The following is a 21,814-nucleotide window of genomic DNA, read 5'->3' on the forward strand; positions in this document are numbered from 1 at the left end:
CCAATCAGATATAATCAAAATCAACATGTCAGTATTGTCACTACGTTTACTGTGCCATGATGTCATACTCACTTTAAATCCGAAGCTTTTGAAAAAGAATACGCTTTGATACAAAGTGCCAAAAATTTAGGTACTCAATAGTTTGGCTCAATATGTTTTATTGGTAACAGTTAACATTTCGTTGGTAATACTGGAGGACAAACGTATTGAAAATACTTAAAACTGCTAAAACATTGAAGTGTTTGAAACCAAAAACTAGGGGTGATCTCAAATGTTCCGGAAGGGTAAGCAGATCCTGCTCCACATGTGGCACCCGTCATATTGCTTATGTGATAACAAATCCGGTAAATAGTTTATTTCCGGAGGTCACATTCATGAAAGGGAAGGAGATTGTAGTTTCGACGTAAGGAACATATCCGATATCATTTGTGAAACGATTATTTTATCACGGTCAACCAACTCGATTGGCGCCCGGAAAAATTACGAAGGTTTTATTTCAAATTCACAATTTGGAACACTTGGTTTAATAGCTTCCTTGTGAGCAGCAACCCTCTTTCAAGAAAATCATGATAGGAACTGCAAGCACGGGAATATCGTTTCAGTTGGGAGACATATACCCCGTATGCATGTGCTGCTGGGATGTTGCTACTTAGAAACGGACTGTTGACAGTTGGAAAGCTGAAATATTCTCTTTTGTCGTAAGTTTTGTTTTGAACCGACCCTCATTGTTAATTTCTAGATGAAAGTCAAGATATGAGGCCGACCTAACTGTGTCTGTAGTATCCTTTATCACATTCAACATAATCAACATATATTGAATTATTTAGTGAAAGAACATAATCTGTATAGCGGAAAGTAGAGTTAAATGATATTGCTAACTGTTCATCTTTCTGCATAAGAAGTTCCTGTATGAAATCAGCCTCATTATAATAAAGAAATAAAGTCGGCAAGAAGAGGGGCACACATTGTTTGCATTTGGAATGCCGGCAGTCTGTTGAAAAAGCGTTCTCTGAACGTAACACATATGTTGTCAATCAAGGAATCAAGCATCTTAATAATATCAGTTTTAGAGATTTTTTCGTTTGAATCTTTACAAAGTAGGATTTATCGAAGTTTTATATAATGATAACCTATTGATTGATGAAGTTTATCTCATGAAAATAAAACTAATACAAATCCATTGTCCATGTTTGACATGTACTGAATACAGTACTGATAATGAAACACCTGAACTAAACATATAGTGTTTATCATATACAAACCAAGGTTACATCTGATCATTCAAAAGAGATTTGGAAAGAACATTGGACATTTAATTCGCCAAATTCGTTTCATACATTGATTTTATTCAGGTAATCAAGTGACAGTTAACTTTGTTCTTAATCAAGGACAGGAATAGGTTACACTTTTCGTTTTGATGCAGAAAATAATACAGATTATGTTTGATAAGATTTATAAGAGCTTTTGACTTTGAGTTTACCAATATTAGTATTTGTCGCTTATAAAGGAAATTCAAACTCATAAGTCAAAATAACTGACAACGCCTTGGCTAAAAAATAAAACAAGCAAACACACAACTGTATATAAACACAAAATGACCACACGTACTACGAGCATGTTGCTGTACTGCATTGAATCAATTGTGTAAACGGTTTCAAAGAAAAAAGGAAAGTTTCCATTTACTATAACATTAATGCTACTACATTTGCTCTACCAAGATGACAACTAATGTCCACGTGGGAATGCTTGTGAACGAACGAATTTGAACATCCAGAGCTGATAATAAAAAAAAATGGTCAAGATATTAAGCCAACGTCGGTCAAATAATCGATAAGTTGGCTCAATACGTTGAAAAGATAACAATGCATACATCCTTTGTGATACTTGAGGAAAAAGGTATTGGAAATCTTAAACTGAGTAAAACATCAAGTGATTAAAACTAGAAAGGACAAATTATCACAAAAGTGGGTAAACTTTAAAAAAAAAAAGGCACGGGCTTGTTATAAAACAAGGACGGATGCAGTTTAAGAAAATGTTGTAGAAATACAAATTTTATTTTACGTTAAATACATCGAAATGAATTTTGATTTCCAAAAAGCAACAACCTACTTTCATTTCTGTACGTTGTTATCATAAACTAGAGTTCGACTAAAGTATCTGTGTCAAGTGTTGCATAATGATAACATATTGATTGATGACGTTTATCTTATGAAAATAAGATTTAAAATACAAACTCGTTGTCAAAGTTTGTTATGCATTTATTACGGTTCTGATCATAAAACACCTGAAATAAACAAAAAAAGTTTATATCATGACTTATAAAATGTAATGCCAAACAAGGTTAATCCTTTAAAAGATATCGGGGAAGTAAAAACTATCCATTAGGTATCAAAATAATATATTACTTCGGTTTACGAATTGGTAACAATATTCGTTTTGAATTAGGAAATAATAAAGATTATGATTTATCAGAGCTTTTGACTTTGGACCTACTAATATCAGTAGATATTTGTCGCTAATAAATGGAAATTGAAAGTTATAAGTCGAAAATAACTGACAAGACCATGGGTAGGAATAAAAGATTTAAAAAATCAAACAGACAAACAACAGCACATAAAACACAGAATAGAAAACAAACGAATAAGCAACACAAACCACACCAAAACTTGGGGGTGAAGTTATGTATTCTATGGACACGTGCTACTATAATGCCCTGGTATATCATTGAATTATACAGTTAACTTCTAGCCACGACTTTATAGACCGAAACGTCCGTAATGCACTATCATAATTGTAGATAAAAGAAAAAACGGAGAAAAATATAGTAATAAACCTGTCCTTGTTCTTGACATAGTTTGTTATTTGATTTTGCCATGTGATTATGGACTTTCCGAATTGATTTTCCTCCAAGTTCAGTATTTTTGTGATTTTACTTTTTAGATAAATATTAGTACAACATAAGGTAAAGAATTCTTATCACATTTTATTGTTTAATAATAGTCGTTTTTATCAATTATAAACTATACAATTTAATCATAATAATATATAAAAGATTATCTCATTGCATCCGTTATCGTCTAGTGTTGCTATCCTATTGTATTTTAATGTTCATATGCTACCAATGGAACTCACTTCATCAACCAAATAGTGTGACATAAATCTGAGTTAAAGTTCGTCAGGAAGTTCCATTCAACTTTTAGCATTATAATTTATCGAACTTTAAGCTTCCTCTAAAAGTCATAATGAAAATCCAATCTAACTCAAAACGAATGAACGGTAAGTTTCAACCAATATATACTCCAAAGAAGATTCGAACTTCCTTCTGATACAACATGAAGAATTATAGCTTGATTGTATGATTGATTTACTGTGATAAATAATATGATTGAAAACAAAATTGTATACATTCTAAAATGTTTTGCATATTCAACTTCTCATAACTCATTGGAAGTCACTAGAAATAGCTATAGACTCATACATTCACAACATTACTTGTATAATGTACATGTAGGATATAATGAATGCAAACATTGAATGACAATCGAAACCGTGTAGCATATTATCAGTTATTAAACCGAGACCAAAGCCAGTTTCAAATTTTGAATTTCCATAGGGATGTTCTTCTCGTCAGAAAAATCAAAGTACATCAAATGTTCAGAATCTATTTCTGGTGGCACATCACAATGTTCCAGTAAAATGACTAATATAATGCCTTGTCTTCTCTGTAGCGTTTCTGTAATTAATGACTTCAGTACGTTCCATTCTTTGGTCAGAAAGTCATTTGATAGAACCAGTATGACCTTTTGACTTTTATTAATACCGTTAATGGTGGTCTCCAATAACGTCGAACAGGAGTCATAATTGATAACCTCAGGACAAGCTAAAACAGAAACAAATACACAAATAAGTATCAAACATTGATTAGTTTGTAAGATTTAGTGGTTTGGTCTTTGTTTCTTTTTTGATACATTTTGGCATTTTGTATTGCCTTTTCCTTCATGCATCCCCTCGAAGATCGGTTCTTGGAACTGTTTTACAAGATACATCCTCACTAAAAGAGGGACGAAAGATACTAAAGGGACAGTCAAACTCATAAATCTAAAATAAACTCACAACGTCATGGCTAAAAATGAAAAAGACAAACAGAAAAACAATAGTACATATGACACAACATAGAAAACTAAAGAATAAAAAACACGAACCCACCAAAAACTAGGGGTGATCTCAGGTGCTCCGGAAGGGTAAGCAGATCCTGCTCCACATGTGGCATCTGTCGTGTTGCTTATGTGATTACAAATTCGGTAAATAGTCTAATTCGGTAGGTCACATTTTTAGAGGGAAGGGGATTGTAGTTACGACGTAAGGAACATATCCAAAAGCTTTTGTGAACCGTATATTCCATAACGGTCAACCAACTCGTGATTGCGTCCGTAAAATTTACGAAGGGGTGATTTCAACTTCATCATTTTGAACTCTTGGTTTAATAGCTTCCTTGTGATCAGTAACCCTCTATAAAGAAAGTCATGATAGGAAATGCAAGCACGGGAATATCGTATCAATTGGGAGATATATACCCCGTATGCAGGTGCTGCTGGAATGTTGCTACTTAGAAATGGAATGTTCACAATTGGAAAGCTGAAATCCTCTCTTTTGTCGTAAAGTTTTGTTTTCAACCGACCCTTATTGTCAATTTCTAGATGTAAGTCAAGATATGAAGCTTTGACTTTTTCAGACAGGTACAACCCTCGGCTTCTTGTTATTGTAATTAAACTGAAGAATGCGTGAACAAAACAATATCAATGTAAATTTGACATCCCAATTCAAAATTAGATTTACCGTTTGGTGGTATGATCATACATATCAATCACACTGAATCCTTTCAGAAGTCAAAAATATATTTTAATTTTATTTCAAATGATATATATAGTTTATCAAAGGTACCAGAATTTCAATGTACTACTACGACAGATGCGCGTTTCGTCTCCATGTGAGACACCAGTGAAGCTAAAAAAAATATTAAGAAAGCCAAACAAGTACAAAGTTGCAGAGCGTTGAGTTCCCAAATTTCCCAAAAAAGTTTAGCTAAATAAAAAAGGTCAAAACGTTATTGATTTTAAACATTATACGTTAATTACGTTTTAACATACCTGTAAATGTCCTATCATTATAAAGCATCTGAGTGTTCAACTGCTGCACAAGGAAACATTCAATCCAACCGGAATTTTCATGACTCATTATGGCAAAATAGTCATATTCAAAATCCAGTTGATCACTCGCTGGCTCACTTACTGGGTGAGAGAATTTTGAGGTTGTCCATTTATCTTCCATGTTTCTTGTAGACGGTCTGAACTGGTATTTTCTTAACTGTGTGGCTGAAATACGGGTTTTATCAAATAAAACATTCTTCAAACGGTCGGCTATTTCAACCTGTTTTTGTGTTAGCGGAAAAGTTTTCAAAAAGTCAAGAAATCTCAAAAACTTGCCAAAATATTCATTCCAAAGATTGTTTGGTACTAAAGTATCCACAAATTCTAATTTGTCCAGTTTTCTCGCAATAAATGTTAAAGCATGGATAAATTCTATATGAACAGTCGTTGCCTCTTCTAATCTCAGAATACAAAGGCACAATTTTCTAACATTACTACATGTACTAGTTGCACGTTTGTAATCTGATAACAGGAATGCTCTTTTATGCCATTCTAGGGCGCTTCGAAATTTTCCCATGTCGAAATGAATAGTTCCAATTGCAAATGCTAGGGTATACGGTTGACCCTTTGTGCAGATATATTGATTGAGGTAATCAAGAGCTATATGAAGGTACTCTTTGTTTGTTACAGATTTCGGTCCGTAAAAGAAATATTTTGGAAATTTTGCAAGTCGTTGGCAAATCTCAGCAACTTTACAGACATCTTTTCCTTTAAAATTTACATGTAATGCTGCTTTGCCATCTTCCAGTGCCTTCTGTAACAAATCATATCTACTGCCATTATAAATATGTTTCAAGTTTGACATGTCAAAGTAGACGTTCATTCTTAACGAAAAATTAAGATGGTCCAAACGAGGGTTAAGTGATAAAGATAAGGATACAGCTTCGATGGCCTCAGTCAGATGTTTTTGTTTTTTATGTTCCGGTGTCAGATTCAAACTTACTGACAAAAAGTAAGCTTTTCCTTTTCGATTTAGAACAATAGCATCGTCTGTATGTTCAGCATTTGCATAAGAAAAAGCAGACAGCGGATATTTCATAAGAACTTGGAAAAGTTCATCATTAGATAAGTAACTTTTCTTTAAATCTGCATTGTGGACTTCCTTTGGAGTAACGAGTCTGTGACCAATGCAAGCATATGCACGTGCCCTATAGACGGCATACCTTTTATTTTCTTTTGGTAAATTTTCAAGAACCAACAGATACAATTCACATGCTTTGATATCGTTAGTACTTGAAATGAGCGTCACACTATTGCAAGCTCTTGCATAATAATATTTCCATATGTAAATATTTTCCTTGGAATATGCAGTATTTTCAAGATGGAATATCCCTTTCTCGAACAGCATCATGCTTGATTTCTTTTCATAACATGCATCGTCATTATTTTTACAGTTCATGGCACGATTTAATAGCTGCTGTGCAATCATTGTGTGTTGTGAGGCCTGACATAGAAGATCATGCTTCCTTCCAACAGATGCACTCTTTTCTAACTGCATATATTGAAAAGAATCAGCCAATTTATGTTGAGCTTCAAACCCGTTTTGAGAAAATTCATCACACAAGACAGCATAACCTTGTTCAAGAACGCACACTGCTTTTTCTTTGATATCATTTGGATCATTGCTTATCAATATTTCATCAATTGTCTCATGTATTGTAACAGCTTTGTCTTCTGCATTTATAGTTCTGTACAAAATTGCAAGGTCAGCTAATGTATTCAAGTGATTTGGGTTGATTTTGATATTTTGTTGAAGCTTTTCAATATTGTGAGCTAAGTGCCTGTGCTTTTGTAATGGATTGTCTAGTAAAGTTATCATCAAATCTATAACAGCGTGAACTATTTGATGTTCTTCCTGTTTTGCAGCAAGGAAAGCCTTTTTCCTATTTTCAATTTGCGAATGTTCTGCTATGTACATCAAGTTTAATTTCATACCGAAAAGGCCAGGTTGTATATCTTTCAATTCTATTTCTATTCCATGTTTCTCCATTTCGCGTTTCGAATTTTACGAATAGAAATCTTTATCACACTATTTTATTTCTGTAAAACAAACAACAAATAGTTATTTTAAAATGAAATCAATAAGATACAGTAACAGTTTTATGTTGTTAAAATCTATTTTTCAGATTCAGTCATAGAATGAATCATTCACTCAAAGAACCATAGAATGATTTAAACATTTAACACATCGTTTTTTTCAGATCCTGTCAAAACCATAAGTTTAGGAAATTTTACAAGCCTAACATACACTACATATATTACATTGACAGGACAAGTGTGTATGCATCTCTCATCACATGATTCAACGAGACACTCGGTCGAATGTAAGAATAGTAAATACGACACTGATGTTCCCATTCTGATTTTAAAATGATTAACTTGTATGATCTAACTTCGTTACATGTTTTCGTATGACTGTTTTGCTTTAAAAATGACACAGGAAAGCATGACCAAGAATGTATTAAAAACTTGTTGTTCGTAAGGACATTATATAATTTGCCATTTCTCTGTTGTTTTGGACTCTTTATCCATGTCACTGTTAAATAAGATTGGTGGGTTTATAAAGTGAAAGAAAAACTTCGCAAATCTTGACAATCTACTAACTACAAATTTGTCGTTCAGATGAAAAACAAAAAAGGTCACTCGTCATCGGAAGTTTATAATTATAATTCTACGGCCCCCTTTATTTGTTTAGATAGTGTCTGACAGCAAGGACTGAGAATTAAGAAATATTTGTGATGTGTTTATTATCGTAACAGTTATCACAAAATGTTGTAAAACTCAAAACTCCTAATTCAAATATTATGCATCATTTCCTTAAATTGCAATTATCAACTTTGCATTTTTCTCGATTTCTTAACAATGGCATAGCATTTATTATAGAGCAACCACGTAAAATATATCATAGGTAAATAATATCATGTTAGATACTATGAGTTGTTACTCAAAATGGGCGGGTTTGTTTCTGTATAAGACACACCAATGACACTCAAATCTAAATGGTTGGACGATTTTTTTAAATTTTATTTAACTTGGAAATAGCATTGTTGTCAAATATACGCATATTAAACATATTTTACATACCTTATAACTGTGTCGTTATCTACCTTCCGGAGCTTGAAACATTCAATTAATATGTCAGCAGCACTTTGTTGGGAATAACATATATAGCGCTAATCAGCACACTGATGTATATTAAACACTAATTATTTTCCTTTTATACTAATATAACAATAATATGTTCAAGGAGCAAAGTTTAAATATCAGTCTGTGCATTTCCAAAATTATGATATCTGTTTCTGATTATTATTTGTATATCTAGAAAATGTTGTGCACTTAATAGTATATGTATCCTAACAGTCACCTGTTGCCGATAAAGAGACATTTGTTATTCATTTTCATTGATAAATAATTGATAAAACGATTGGTTTTGTTAGATTACACGCAACTTTACTTGTTCGTTCTACCTGAATATCAATGTTGGACATGAACAACGTTTCTAAACAGAGTTGTTCATATAAACAGAATTTCTGAAGACTTAAATGTAACGAAAAAAAATAAGTGTTGGTGTGATTGCTTGTTGTATTTTCTATATTTATTTTTTATATAAAGATGTACTTACGTTGAATTCTTAAATCTTCTACGGAACAAAAATGGTTAAGTTTGTGGATCATAAACAGATACAAAAAAAAATGAGTCTATTTGTCGTAAAACTTTTTTGCTTTAATCCAAGTTATTGTTGGTACAGAAAAGCAAAACTATGATATGATTTTCTGAAAACAAAGATTGACTTTCAAAAAAGCAATTTGATATGATAAAGCAGAGTTTGATTTGAATAAATGATCAGATTATCACACATTTTTTAGATATACATGTTACAGAAACTGTCGCATATATGACAATTTTAACCTTTTTTTAATCACTTTTGACCTGTGTAAGGGTAACATGTTCCTTATGCAAGTGCGTGTATTACCTACTTGTTTAAGACCATGATTACATGTAGATAATTTAAATACAAAATAATTACGATTTCAGGTCCGCTGTGTAGGCTTTTATATCAACTGTTTAAATGATTTACAGACTTAGCGCATTTTTTTTCCTACCCGATAATGGCTATCTGGTGTTTTCATATTCATGTGCATTAAGTTGATTGTTTCCTGAAGCTGCTTAAATACTGTCGCAAACGCCCCTATCTGAGTAGTAATGTGAAATAACAAGAATGAGTCTATAGTACACGGATGCCCCACTCGCAATATCATTTTTCATAAAGAAGAAGAAAAATTGATAGATCTTAGCGTGAAAATGCGATTTTAATGAATCACACTATAGCAAACCCATCAATTATGGAAAAAAGACAATTAGGAAATTCTCAGAACTAGCGTAAACATATATGCTTTATAATTCTGGCTTACATTGCTTCGTTTGCATATGTACTTGTTTTGTACAAACAAATATGTAGTACTGGAAATTTACTTTTAATATTTAGTACACTTTTTTACTTTAAAATAATTGTAATATTAACATGATTAAGGTATCTGTTTTTACAGTACTTGATTTGTCCTAAAAATATTGGTACAGAATTAGTACCAGTAGTAACCGCAATATGCCATGTTCAAAATCACAACTTTAAAATATTTGAAATTGACAAACTTTGAAAATGCTGAAAATGTAACAGTGGAACCAAAACTTTGTAGTTCTTGAATTTCAAGTACAAACCAATTACTATAAAACACAGGTACTACGATACCCTATTTATTATTGATGAACTAATTGTATTATAGAATTCGGGTTTTTATGACTACCCGAAAAAATTTATCAGAAAACACTAAATGAGGAAGCCCTTTTGGGAGTTTATTACAATCAACGTTTTATATCCTTCATCATCATTTAACAACATGGTTGTTTGCAGAGTGTGAAGTTATATTTTGTTATAAACTGTTTGGACGTTTAACATTTGACACTCTTCTGTAATGATTAAAAACCATTAACAATGTGTTAAATATGCATATTTCCAACTGTTTATCTGTTTATAGCATTAAGCAAAACAATGAACAACAATATTTAATATACATTCTGCATTTTTTTCTATACTGATAAACATGTTATGTGTTTCAACAATTTCTGTGACACTTGCATTTTCCGAAAATCAACTTTCACATTCACAACTGAAATCTTTATATTATATAAGTGTATCAACAGTATTCTTTGTGTTACAATCTGAGAGTTGATGTAGATATATTTACTCCTGTTAAGAGATTTCTTGTAAATAAAAGTCAACGATGAATCTAGATTATAATAAAGTGTTCTCAATATATTTCACTTGCGTCTAATCTATTTTAATACAACTGCCATCAAGTTCAGCAATAAATTACAATGATTTTGATGATATAATAAGTCTAATAACAACACTGCAAGCTCCACAAGAAATAGGCGAAAGATATTACAGATATATTAGAAAAAAAGAGAAGACGACCAAAGAGATATTCAGATGATTTAGTAAAAAAAAAACTGGCAATGACATTGCCAAAGAATGGCAAAGTCAAACAGAAACGCAATAGCCTACAAAAATCATGGAGACCAAAATTAACTGACAACGTCATTGCAAAAAATGTTAACGATCATACAATTAAGCATACTTTTACTTTCTTTAAACCTGTTTATTTACTCTTGACATTTATTCGTTCATAGTGGTATTTTACGTTTTTTGAATGAGTTAAGCCTTCCAATTGCTATTTTATCTTGTGTTTTTCTATGTTGTGATGTTATTATATTGTTTCAGAAGAGGGAGAAGGTTTAATACCATAAAAACGTTTAATACCGCTGCATATGTTGAACCTGTCATAAGTCAGGAATCTGATGTACATAGTTGGGGTTTATTTATGTAATTCGTGCATGTTTCTCGTTTCTCGGTTTTTTTTTATAAAGATTAGACTGTTTGAATGGTTTTACACTAGTAATTTTGGGGCCCTTTATAGCTGATTGTTCAGTGTGAGCCCAAGACTCCACGTTGAAGGCCGTACTTTGACCTATATGGTTTACTTTTATAAATTGTTATTTGGTTGGAGAGTTGTCTCATTGGCCCTCATACCATATTTTCCTTTATCTAAAGTATACAAAATACAACATAGACCAAAACAAAAACATGAACTTCACTTTATAACAAGACATGAAAGAATAATCACGAAATTCACAGAAAGGTTACATGATCCTGCACCTCTCCTGTCATCCGTCATATTGCTAATTATTGAACAGTCTCGTCAGGGTCTGTTATCTGTTTGAGATGCCAGTGTCTTTTCTAGGAATAACATATTCTGAATGTGTTGAATGTGAAAACTTAAAAAAACATGTTCTATGGTAGAACAATTTTTTCCAGACACTGTGTTAAAAGTTTGATTTTTTTTTTTTTAGGTTTAGGTTTTTGAGGAGGAATCTCATGTTAGTATAAAATAATGATAAATTGTTAACATGTTTACAGTGATTTTTATATGGCATTTTATTTTTAATATCAAATTCATTTTTGTCCCCTTCACACTCATTAGATTTTCTTACATAGTTATTGTGTTAATTTCATATTTACCTGGTATTTTTTATTTCAAATTTTTCTAAAGTTATGCCTAGATTTCCGAAAAATCAACAATTTAATTTCAAAAATGAAATTTTGGTTCATGCATACAAAACGTATCCTAAATTTTTATATCAGTAAGAAGTATTTACACAATGATTGCTAACATATTTACAATAGATAAGATATATATTGTGACATTATGCAACCGTAAATTATGAGGTCAACAAGGATGATACATTTCATTGCTGTATAATCTTTAAATCTTTTACGAAATACAATATAATATGATTTGCCTTCAAGTACATCGGAAAACTTAGATGAATGTGGTTAAAAATATAGTTTTTATGCACAAATCCCAACTTAATTCATGGAAAAGAATATGAAATCTGAAAATTTACAATTGAAAACATGCAAGTTAAATCGCTGATCATGTTAAGTCTTGCTATTTGTATATATAACATTTTCACATGGTTTGGATTAACAAAAGGAGGAAATCACATTTATATTATTGAGTCGTATTTGGGGTTTTTTACCACATATCCTGTTATCCAGAGGTTGTTGGAATTATGATTCATAAGTTTTTCTCGATTGTCGTTTATTGACATAGATTAGACCGTTGGTTTTCCTGTTTCAATAATTTTACCCGATTTTGTTCGAGTCCCTTGATAGCTTGCTATACTGTTTGAGCAAATGTTTCGTGTTTAAGACCGTACTTCAACATATAATTATTGCTTTATACACATCATGAGTTGTTTACTTTTTACACAATAAGACTTGAATGGAAAGTTGTCTTTTTGGCATTCATACCACATTTGCTTATTACTTTATACTGCTATTTCTTATCAATCAGTTAAAACCCATTGTTTTCTGTGTAGAAACTTCGTAAAATGCCAGCACAATTTTGTTAGCAATGTTAATAATAAGTTCGAAAGTTTTTAGAACGCTATCTAAAGTTGGTTGATCGTTATTAAAAATACGTTTCATCGATTTAAGTAAAGACATTCCTGTTCCCCTCCACAAATTCGACATACCTATTAAGTCATATTAGCGGAATGTTTTGATATAAACAACACGTAGGGTACAACATGTCGGACATGATCTGTTTAACCTTCTGGCGCACCCGCGATCACCCCGAGTTTGAGCTCGAATTGATAAATGCTTTTTGTTGTGTTTTGCGTAGTTATGTTTGTCTGTTGGCTGTTTTTCCCCTTTTTAACAATGTTGTTATCAATTTATTCATCGACTTATGAGTTTGAATGTCTTACGGTATCTGTTGTCTCTCTTTTTTGTTCTTCATTAAAGAAGATGATTGGTAATTTTACAATTTGCCCTTATATGTAGACCAAATAAAAGTCTATTTTTCCCCTACCGCTTGATACACCTAAGACAGTTATTCATATTAAATGATTGAACAAATCACTGTATGGCAACTGCATGTTGTCTTTCAAGACAGAATGTATGATTCCTTTCGATGCATTTATCTTTCTTGAAATGCTTGATCAGCGGTCAACTGTAACTTGCCGCATCACATTTTGAATTGCATTTATCATGCAAATAACAACTTTTAAGCTAGATGAGATATGATGAGTACCAGTAAGATTAAATGTAAACTATCTGTATTTCATTCTTTTCTTTTATATTACTAACAGTCATACTAACTATGGAGTATCGACTAATTACAATGTTGTTATATACTTTTTTGGACTTCTCTCCTCTAATGAAGGGTCTCCTTATATATTTGTGAATAAGTTAAAGTCGTCTGATATATTTCATTTAAGAATTGAATGTTTCTTTTTGTTACTTCATTGGGGTGTAGAAGCGTTGTTTGGAGTACATTTTGTATGAAGCGCGGAAGCGCTTCATTCTAAAAAAAAATTGCGCACGGTAAATGCTATTACAACCCTACGAAGTTTCAAAAAGAAGCATTAAATACTAATAATTATATTTTATAGCTATGATCATGAAAACAAGAATTTTATAACTGTTTTATTTAATTTACCTGTGCACTTTATTGTGGGACCACATGTTATCATGAATGAAATGCGTAATGCAATTGCTTAAGAAATAAAACGTGATGTACAGTTAGCCTACCAGAATAAAGTATCACAATGAAACATACATCTAATGTAATTATTTGTAATCAACTGGAATTAGTTAACGTACTAAAGTCTTTAATATATAAACATAATAAATACATGCATGTGTAAACATAATAAATACATGCATGTGTAAACATAATAAATACATGCATGTGTAAACATAATAAATGCATAGTATCAGTTATGAATGTATAAGACAAAATCTTTTAAAATTCGCAAAAATTTAAAAGATTTCAGATTAGTATACGAATATATAGAATTGCACATGCAAAGACGCGAAGTAGTTCTTCAAAATTGCATTTGTTTTTGCTTTTGTTCTATTCAGAAATGTTTCAATTTTCTAGTAAAGCCAACTTCAAATGTTGAACTTCTATCGGAATCTTCTTGTCATCTGTAAATTCAAAGAAAGATAAACGTTCGGAGACTATTATTTCCGGTGGAATATCACATTTTTTTAGCAGAATAATTCGTAAAAAGTCCGGCCTCATCTGCATTGCTTCTGTTATAATTTTCTTCAAGACGCACCATTCTCTCTTCAGAAAGTCCTTGGATAGAACAAGTATGCTTTTCCTACATTCTTTGATACCCTCAATGGTTGTCCCCAATAGCGACGAACAGGAATCATAATTAATGGCGCAAGGCCAACCTGAAAAGAATTACAAAGGTTTTACCAAAAACAAATTATTGACAGAGCGTACACGGTAATCAAAGCAGACCGTGAGTTATACATATTTTACTAGCTTCTCAAATATTAAGTATCAAAACTTTACTATGCATTACATCATCTTTAATTCCATCGACCTAATGACATTTGCAAATTTATTGGCTTCCATTCAACATCGTCAACCATTTTGAAACTTTCCATTTTAATAAATTGAGGTAAAACCTAAAACATCTGCTTTATCCTTTGATGATTTGCGTTTTTTTGTCTTTTTATCTATTTCATGCAACTGGATATTTATATATCGTAGGACAAATGTCTTTTAAAAAGAGGGCCTTGTTTAGTATTTCATCGAGAAAAAGATCATGTTTGTATAGACCAGATAAAATTTCACGAAATTAAAAATCAGAAACATAAAGTACTGTTTTTAATGTAATAGTTATATACATCGATTATCCTTGGCTTCTAAGATCAAAAAATACGAAACCTGATGTATTATCATTACATGTAAAGCTTGTGTCATGATCGATCATTTGTATGCCTAGCTGGTGCTGTAAAAAGCATTGTATCCAACCAGAATTCACTGCACTCATTATGATTGAATAATCATATATATAATGGTGTGGAACGCACACTGATTCAATATCCACATGGAGCATGCTTGCTGTATTCAAGTCATATTCTAAGTCATATCTGGTTGATGGTGTGTATTGGCAAATTCTTAACCGTCGCGCTGTTTGGAAATCTTTTTTGGTTAAAATAGCTTTGAAATACTCTGCTATTCTGACCTGATGTACTGTTAGCTCAAATGTTTCCAAAAACTTCAAAAATTCCAAAAACCTCGTGTTGGTACTAAATCGTTGATAAATGTTAAAATGTTATTTTTACTAGCTATGTAAGTTAGGACATGGATGAACTCAACATTAACATGTTGATGTGTTCCTAGTTCCAAAATTGACATGCATAACTTTTTGATATTTTCAAATGAACGCGTGTAATCTGAGCACAAGAACGGTCTTTTAAGCCACTCTACGGCAATTCGATATTCTCCTATGTCAAAATAAATTGTTCCAATTCTGAACGCTGTGTAATATGTCTGTCCCTTTGCACTGATGCATCGATTTAGATAATCAAGTGCTTCATTTAAATATTTGGCATTTGAAACAGCTTCTGGTCAATACAAGTTATTTTTTGGAAATTTAGCAAGTCTCTGACAAACTTCAGTCACTGTACAGGCATCATGGGCGCTGAGATTAGAGTTCATTGAAATCTGTCCATCATGGAGAGCCTTGTGTAAGAAATCTCTCTTTCTGTCTGCAGTAAATGTTGGCAAAGAAGATAGTTCCATATAGACTTTCATTCTCGTTAAAAAAGCAAGAAGATGCATACGTGGGTTCTGCGTTATGGAATAGGATAATGCTTTCTCAGCTTCCTCCAAATATTCTCTTTTCTTATGTTCTGATACAGCAGGTCAATATTTAACCATCGACCACAAACTATTGCCTTTACGATTAAAAATAACTTCATCATCTGGAAGCTCAGCAATTGCCAATTCAAAAGCGGACAGAGACTCCTTTAGAAGATCTTTGAATTTTACATCACTAGTCGATGAACTATTTGCCAAGACATTATAGAAGGCATCTGTCCATGAAATTACTTTTTGACCAATATAGGCATAAGAACGAGCTCTATAAATGGAATAGCGTTCGTTATCTTTCGGTAAATTAACAATTACAGACCAGAACAATTCAACCGCTTTAACACCAGATACATTTGTAACGTCATGCATTATATTGCAAGCCATTGCGTAATAGTATGTCCAAATATAAATGTTTTCCATAGAGTACGAAGTATCTCTTAGACATTGTATCCCTTTTTGAAACATTTCCATGCTTTGTTTCTTTTCGGCGGTGATTGAATCGTCTCGTCTACAGTTGATCGCAGGACACAAAAAGGCGTCGCGCATTCACCGTATATTTCGATGCACGACTTAGCAAATCTTTTCTTTCCCCCACAGAAATGTTCTGTTCTGCTTTGATAAGTTCGAATGAATCAACCAACTTTTGTTGTGCTTCTATTTCGTTTTCGGCGAATTGTTCAAATAGAACAGCATAACCTTGTTCGACAGTACAAATTGCCTTTTCTTTGATGTCATTTGTATCACTGCTTTCCAAGATTTCTTTTATTCTATCGTCTATAGCTTCTGCTTTTTCTGTTAAATTGCTGGTTCTGTACAACTCTGCAAGATCAGCTAATGTGTTTAAATGTTTTGGGTTATTGTTTATATATCGTTCGAGTTTTCTTATATTTTGACCTATGTACCTATGTTTTTGTAAAGGATTATCGAGTAAAGTTCGCATTAAATCAACAACACCGTGTACTATATCATGCTCCCGTTTTGATGCAGTATCTAAAGTTATTTCGCGGTTTTCGACTTGTGCCTGGTCTGATGTATGCATTTAGTTTAATTTCATTCTGAACAGGCCAGGGCATATATCATTTAATACGTGTCTTTCTCTTTCCATTTTGCTTTTTTTTTCTTCCTGCAATTACACTTAGCCTCTAACAATTACGTAGTCTGCAAAAAGAAAATACGTATGTAACGGTATATAGCTAATAGAGATTAACGAATATAAAGTAATTGCTACAAAACAATTTATTTAAAGAGTCCAAATATGATTGAGCATATATTTTTTAGATATAAATCAATCTTAAAATTAAATGCAGAGATTCAACAATGACACTGGGTTAAAACAATTATCATAACGATATAAACAAAATATACAAGGTCACGTATCTACTTGAAATAGAAAACAGCTGACGCGATTATATCAAACCATGCACAAAAAAGAGATATGGCAGACAACAACAATATTTTGGATTCTAACATTTCTGACAGTTTGTTCGTGGGAATGATATAACTGTGGACATTGTAAAAGTATATTTCGTTATTTTGAGGAATGCTTATTTTTTTACTAGCTCATTTTTTTTTAAATTGCATTAAATGTTCCGAACAACAACCGATATAATATTAAAAGACATATAACAGACTTGTAAGTCTGAGATTAATTCCTTGATTGATTAACTATTAAATTTTAACTTTAAAATATGTTGGGTATATGACGAGACAAAAACTAAACGACACAAAGAGACTGCAGCATTGCAATGTGATAAGGTTTAAATTACACCGAATTAAACAATGCAAAACTGAGAGCAGGAAATATTGACTGGTGCGGAAATAATTCTTTATATTTTGACTTGAAACTATGAACTTTCAAAATTTAGCTACCATTGTGGGAAATACTTCGACTTTGACAGACAAAAATAAAAACTACATGATAGAAAGACAATCAAATCACGAGATAGTATCGATACACGGAAATTTTAAATGAAAGACACAAAATAAATATTTCAATAATGATATATAATCGTACAGTATTGAACTCATATGTTTTAACTGGAGCTTTTAACAAAGTTTAGCCAAACATCTGTCCTAAAACCAAATCAGAGGCAAGGATTTTATTATTCTTACATATGTAGTAGTAGCATGAGTTTTTTGTTTGTATGAGACTTATATGAATTTAAATTTATATTCAAAGGATATTTTCCGTATGAGATCTGATTGTTTAAATGATAATGTCGCACTTTAGTCATGTTAAACACGTTGGTGATACACATTTTATTTAACATTTGATATCCAATTATTACCCTCAAAATTGTCATCAAAATGAGAGGGTTAGCGCTATAGAACCAGGTTTAATCCACCATTTTCAACATTTGAAAATGCCTGTACCAAGTCAGAAATATGACAGTTCTTGTCTATCCGTTTTTTATGCGTATTGGTATATTATTTTGAGTTTGGCGTATATACTAAATTTAGTCCTGGTATCTATGATGAGTTTATTTGCCATGTGATTATGGACTTTCCGAATTGATTTTCCCTATGTTCAGTATTTTGTGATATTATTTTTTGTTTTGCTTAGTTTCCAGGAAATTTTCGACATAAAAAATGTAGTTCAAAGAAATTGCAATTATGTCAATCAATTCGACAGAACCACTACTATGTGTATCAAATATAATGCAATCATCAACTTATTGTGAATAGCTTTCTTCTTTACAAAATACCGTCTGGCTGATGTTTAATCGGATGCAACAGATCTCAGCTTAATGTAGGTGAAATTAGTAATCTGAATATCAAAGTTTTAAGTTATGTGAAAACAAAGTGTTAATGTAACAACCGTTAGGAACATTAAGATTGCAATCGTTTATACATCATTTAAAAACTAACCTTCGAGTTCAAATCCATATAGGTATGTGCATCATAACCATTTTGACTATTATTAACTGTAAATAACAACATTCCTCTCTCTGATGAAAGTTCAAGTTCATTGTTAAATTCAAAATGTAAAACTTTGTACTTATATAGTTTCGAATTTTACGGAAAACCTATCATCTAATCATATGATTTAGTCTGATAAAAAAATAGTTATGTTGTCACTGTCTTACGTCAAATTACTCATGTTATAGGTAGAAGTTTATGAAGTTTATAAGAGAAAAATATACTATTATTTTTTTTTTAAATGTATTGAAACCTTTTTAGAAAATATTTGTATCCATCTTCAAAGACAAGCATACAAACAAACATATATCAAGATCAGATTATCTCAACTTTTTATTGGGTTGATGTTGCTCAATCTGTAGTTGTCTATGTCGTGTTGTCGTAGTGTTTTATGTCTGTTTTATTGTGTTTATCTATTTCTTTTTAGTCATGACTTTTGCATTCTTTTTCGACTAATAAGATTGAATGTCCCTCTTGTATCGTTCGCCTCTCTTTAATCCCAAAACTGTAAAAAGCGCAATTTGAATTAAAACAATTACAGATGAAGTTGTAGTCTGCTTTATTAGGTCTTTCTACTTTTCTTTGGAAAGACCTATTGTTTTTCTTCTGATTATTTTTTTTTTCCGCCTAATTTTGTTCTTGCGATAAACATTTGTTTCGCAATACGTCGCTTAGATATTTGGTATATGATATTGAACAGTTTATGCGCTTTTGAAATTTACCCTTCGTAACTGGCTACTTTTCTTTGTAGGAGTTATCTCCCCAAACACTGTTTTCCTTGTGTGCACTTCTTCTTCGCAACCGTAAAAGATTACAATAAATTTATTTTATAAAATTGCTCGTTATATCCTTCGCCTGATTTGGCCAATTTTGACCGAAGCAATATGAACGCACCATATGAGAGTTATTTCCCCTAATGCATTTGACATGTACAAGTGATATGTATTTCTATCTTATAAACCATAAGTGATAGATACCTAGGATCTTTTGATTTGAGGTCCTTGGTCTAAAAAAATGAAAATTAGGTCAAGGTCAAAGGTCAAGGTCATATTCTAAATTTTGTTTTCAGCTTATTTTCACTTATTTTCAAAAACCTTAAAAGATATCGACATCTTATTTTTTTTAAATTGTTAGTTACGACATGTGGTAACACTAACATTCTGATTGCAAGTACGCTGACCGTAAATGGGATTTTTCTCCCCTTTTATATTTAGAATAATGCGTAAAGTGATATAACTCATTATCCATGCATATTACAGACCAAGGGTCTTTTGATTTGAGGTCCTTGGTTTATGACCTTGAAATTGATGTCAATGTCATTAGCAAATTCGACGTTCTAGATTTTGACCTTTGCCTACAATTTATATTTATACATCATAAAGCCAGAGCAACTAACATTTAATCTGAATTTCAATGTTTTCATATCAAAATGTATTGTTTGTGTTGGAAAGACCTTCAATTGTTCTCTGAACAATTGAATTTTAATTTTGTTTTTGTTTTTTTTAATATCAATAAACGATTTTCGCAAGATATCAATAATGTGTAACTATAAGTGTTATATGATATAATGAATATGACATAGTTTTGAAAAAAGGATACAACTACAATATATTTCATTTCGTTTGAAATTGGGGTTTTCCCGTTAGGTATTTGTAGTTATTATATATAGATGGGAACTAGTGTAACTAGTTTTAGAACTAGTTCTGCAGGAGTATGTACTATTTATAAAGTCTGATGTTACTGCGAGCAACTAACTCTATTTCTGTGTTTGTTTTGTTTAAAGCCTAATTGAATTTAGAGTAGAAATACTTTAAATTCGGACGAGCAGGGCGAGGGAGAATTTAAGCCATAGAAACATCAACATTCAGACGGACACGTTATGTTTAATAAAATTTGTCGGTTGTCAAAAAAAGTACACAACTATTAAGTCTGCACATAAAAATTGAGCATATTTTATGAATATTTTTTCTTGAGAACATGACCTTTCGTTATCTTTTTTTGTTCTCGTCGATTATTTAATGATACGCATTTCATACTGGTGGAATTATACTTTGATTTTCGAAAATTTACAAGCTACATTCACAATTGCATTTTATTATTAAATCGTTAGGTATGGTTACGATATCAATTTAAAGTATTTACACCATCAAATTAAAAGATTTGCCAATATTTACAGATAAAAGAGGGACGAAAGATACCAAAGGGACAGTCAAACTCATAAATCTAAAACAAACTGACAACGCCATGGCTAAAAATGAAAAAGACAAACAGAAAAACAATAGTACACATGACACAACATAGAAGACTAAAGAATAAACAACACGAACCCCAACAAAAACTAGGGGTGATCTCAGGTGCTCCGGAAGGGTAGATAAAGTATGATAGTCAAAATAATTACATGTAACAATTTAATTCTCCTTAAAAAAATATCATATAGCAATACATTTTCTTATTTTATAATTAAATCTTCATTTTTTTTTAAATTTAAAGGAGGTGAGATATTTTTTAGGGAAATGATTATATATCGATAAAAATATTATCGGAAATTAAAAAAAAAATTAACATTGTCATCAGGCAACATACTTCTTTCTTGTCAATATATCTTGTTTCGACCTCATACGAAGGCTATAATTGTATAATTCTTGTATCATTTGCATATCTATAAATTCTCAAATTGGATAGGTCAAGTATAATTTTTCTCTTGATTTACACTTCGATAAACCATGTTTCCGAAACTACTTTTGTAATCTATTCATGCGCGATACACATTCTTGCAGGGATACTGGAATTTTCAGAGTAGAGATTATCAAACAATTGCATAACAGTTGTTTCTATTCTAATACATATATAACCAAAAAAAAAGAAATAAAATAAATGCACTAAAGTTTCGAAAATGTATAAAAATAAAATTTAAATAAAATTCCGGGAAATTTCACGAATGAT

This window comes from Mytilus trossulus, chromosome 9 (genome assembly GCF_036588685.1).
Source record: "Mytilus trossulus isolate FHL-02 chromosome 9, PNRI_Mtr1.1.1.hap1, whole genome shotgun sequence".
Classification (NCBI taxonomy): domain Eukaryota; kingdom Metazoa; phylum Mollusca; class Bivalvia; order Mytilida; family Mytilidae; genus Mytilus; species Mytilus trossulus.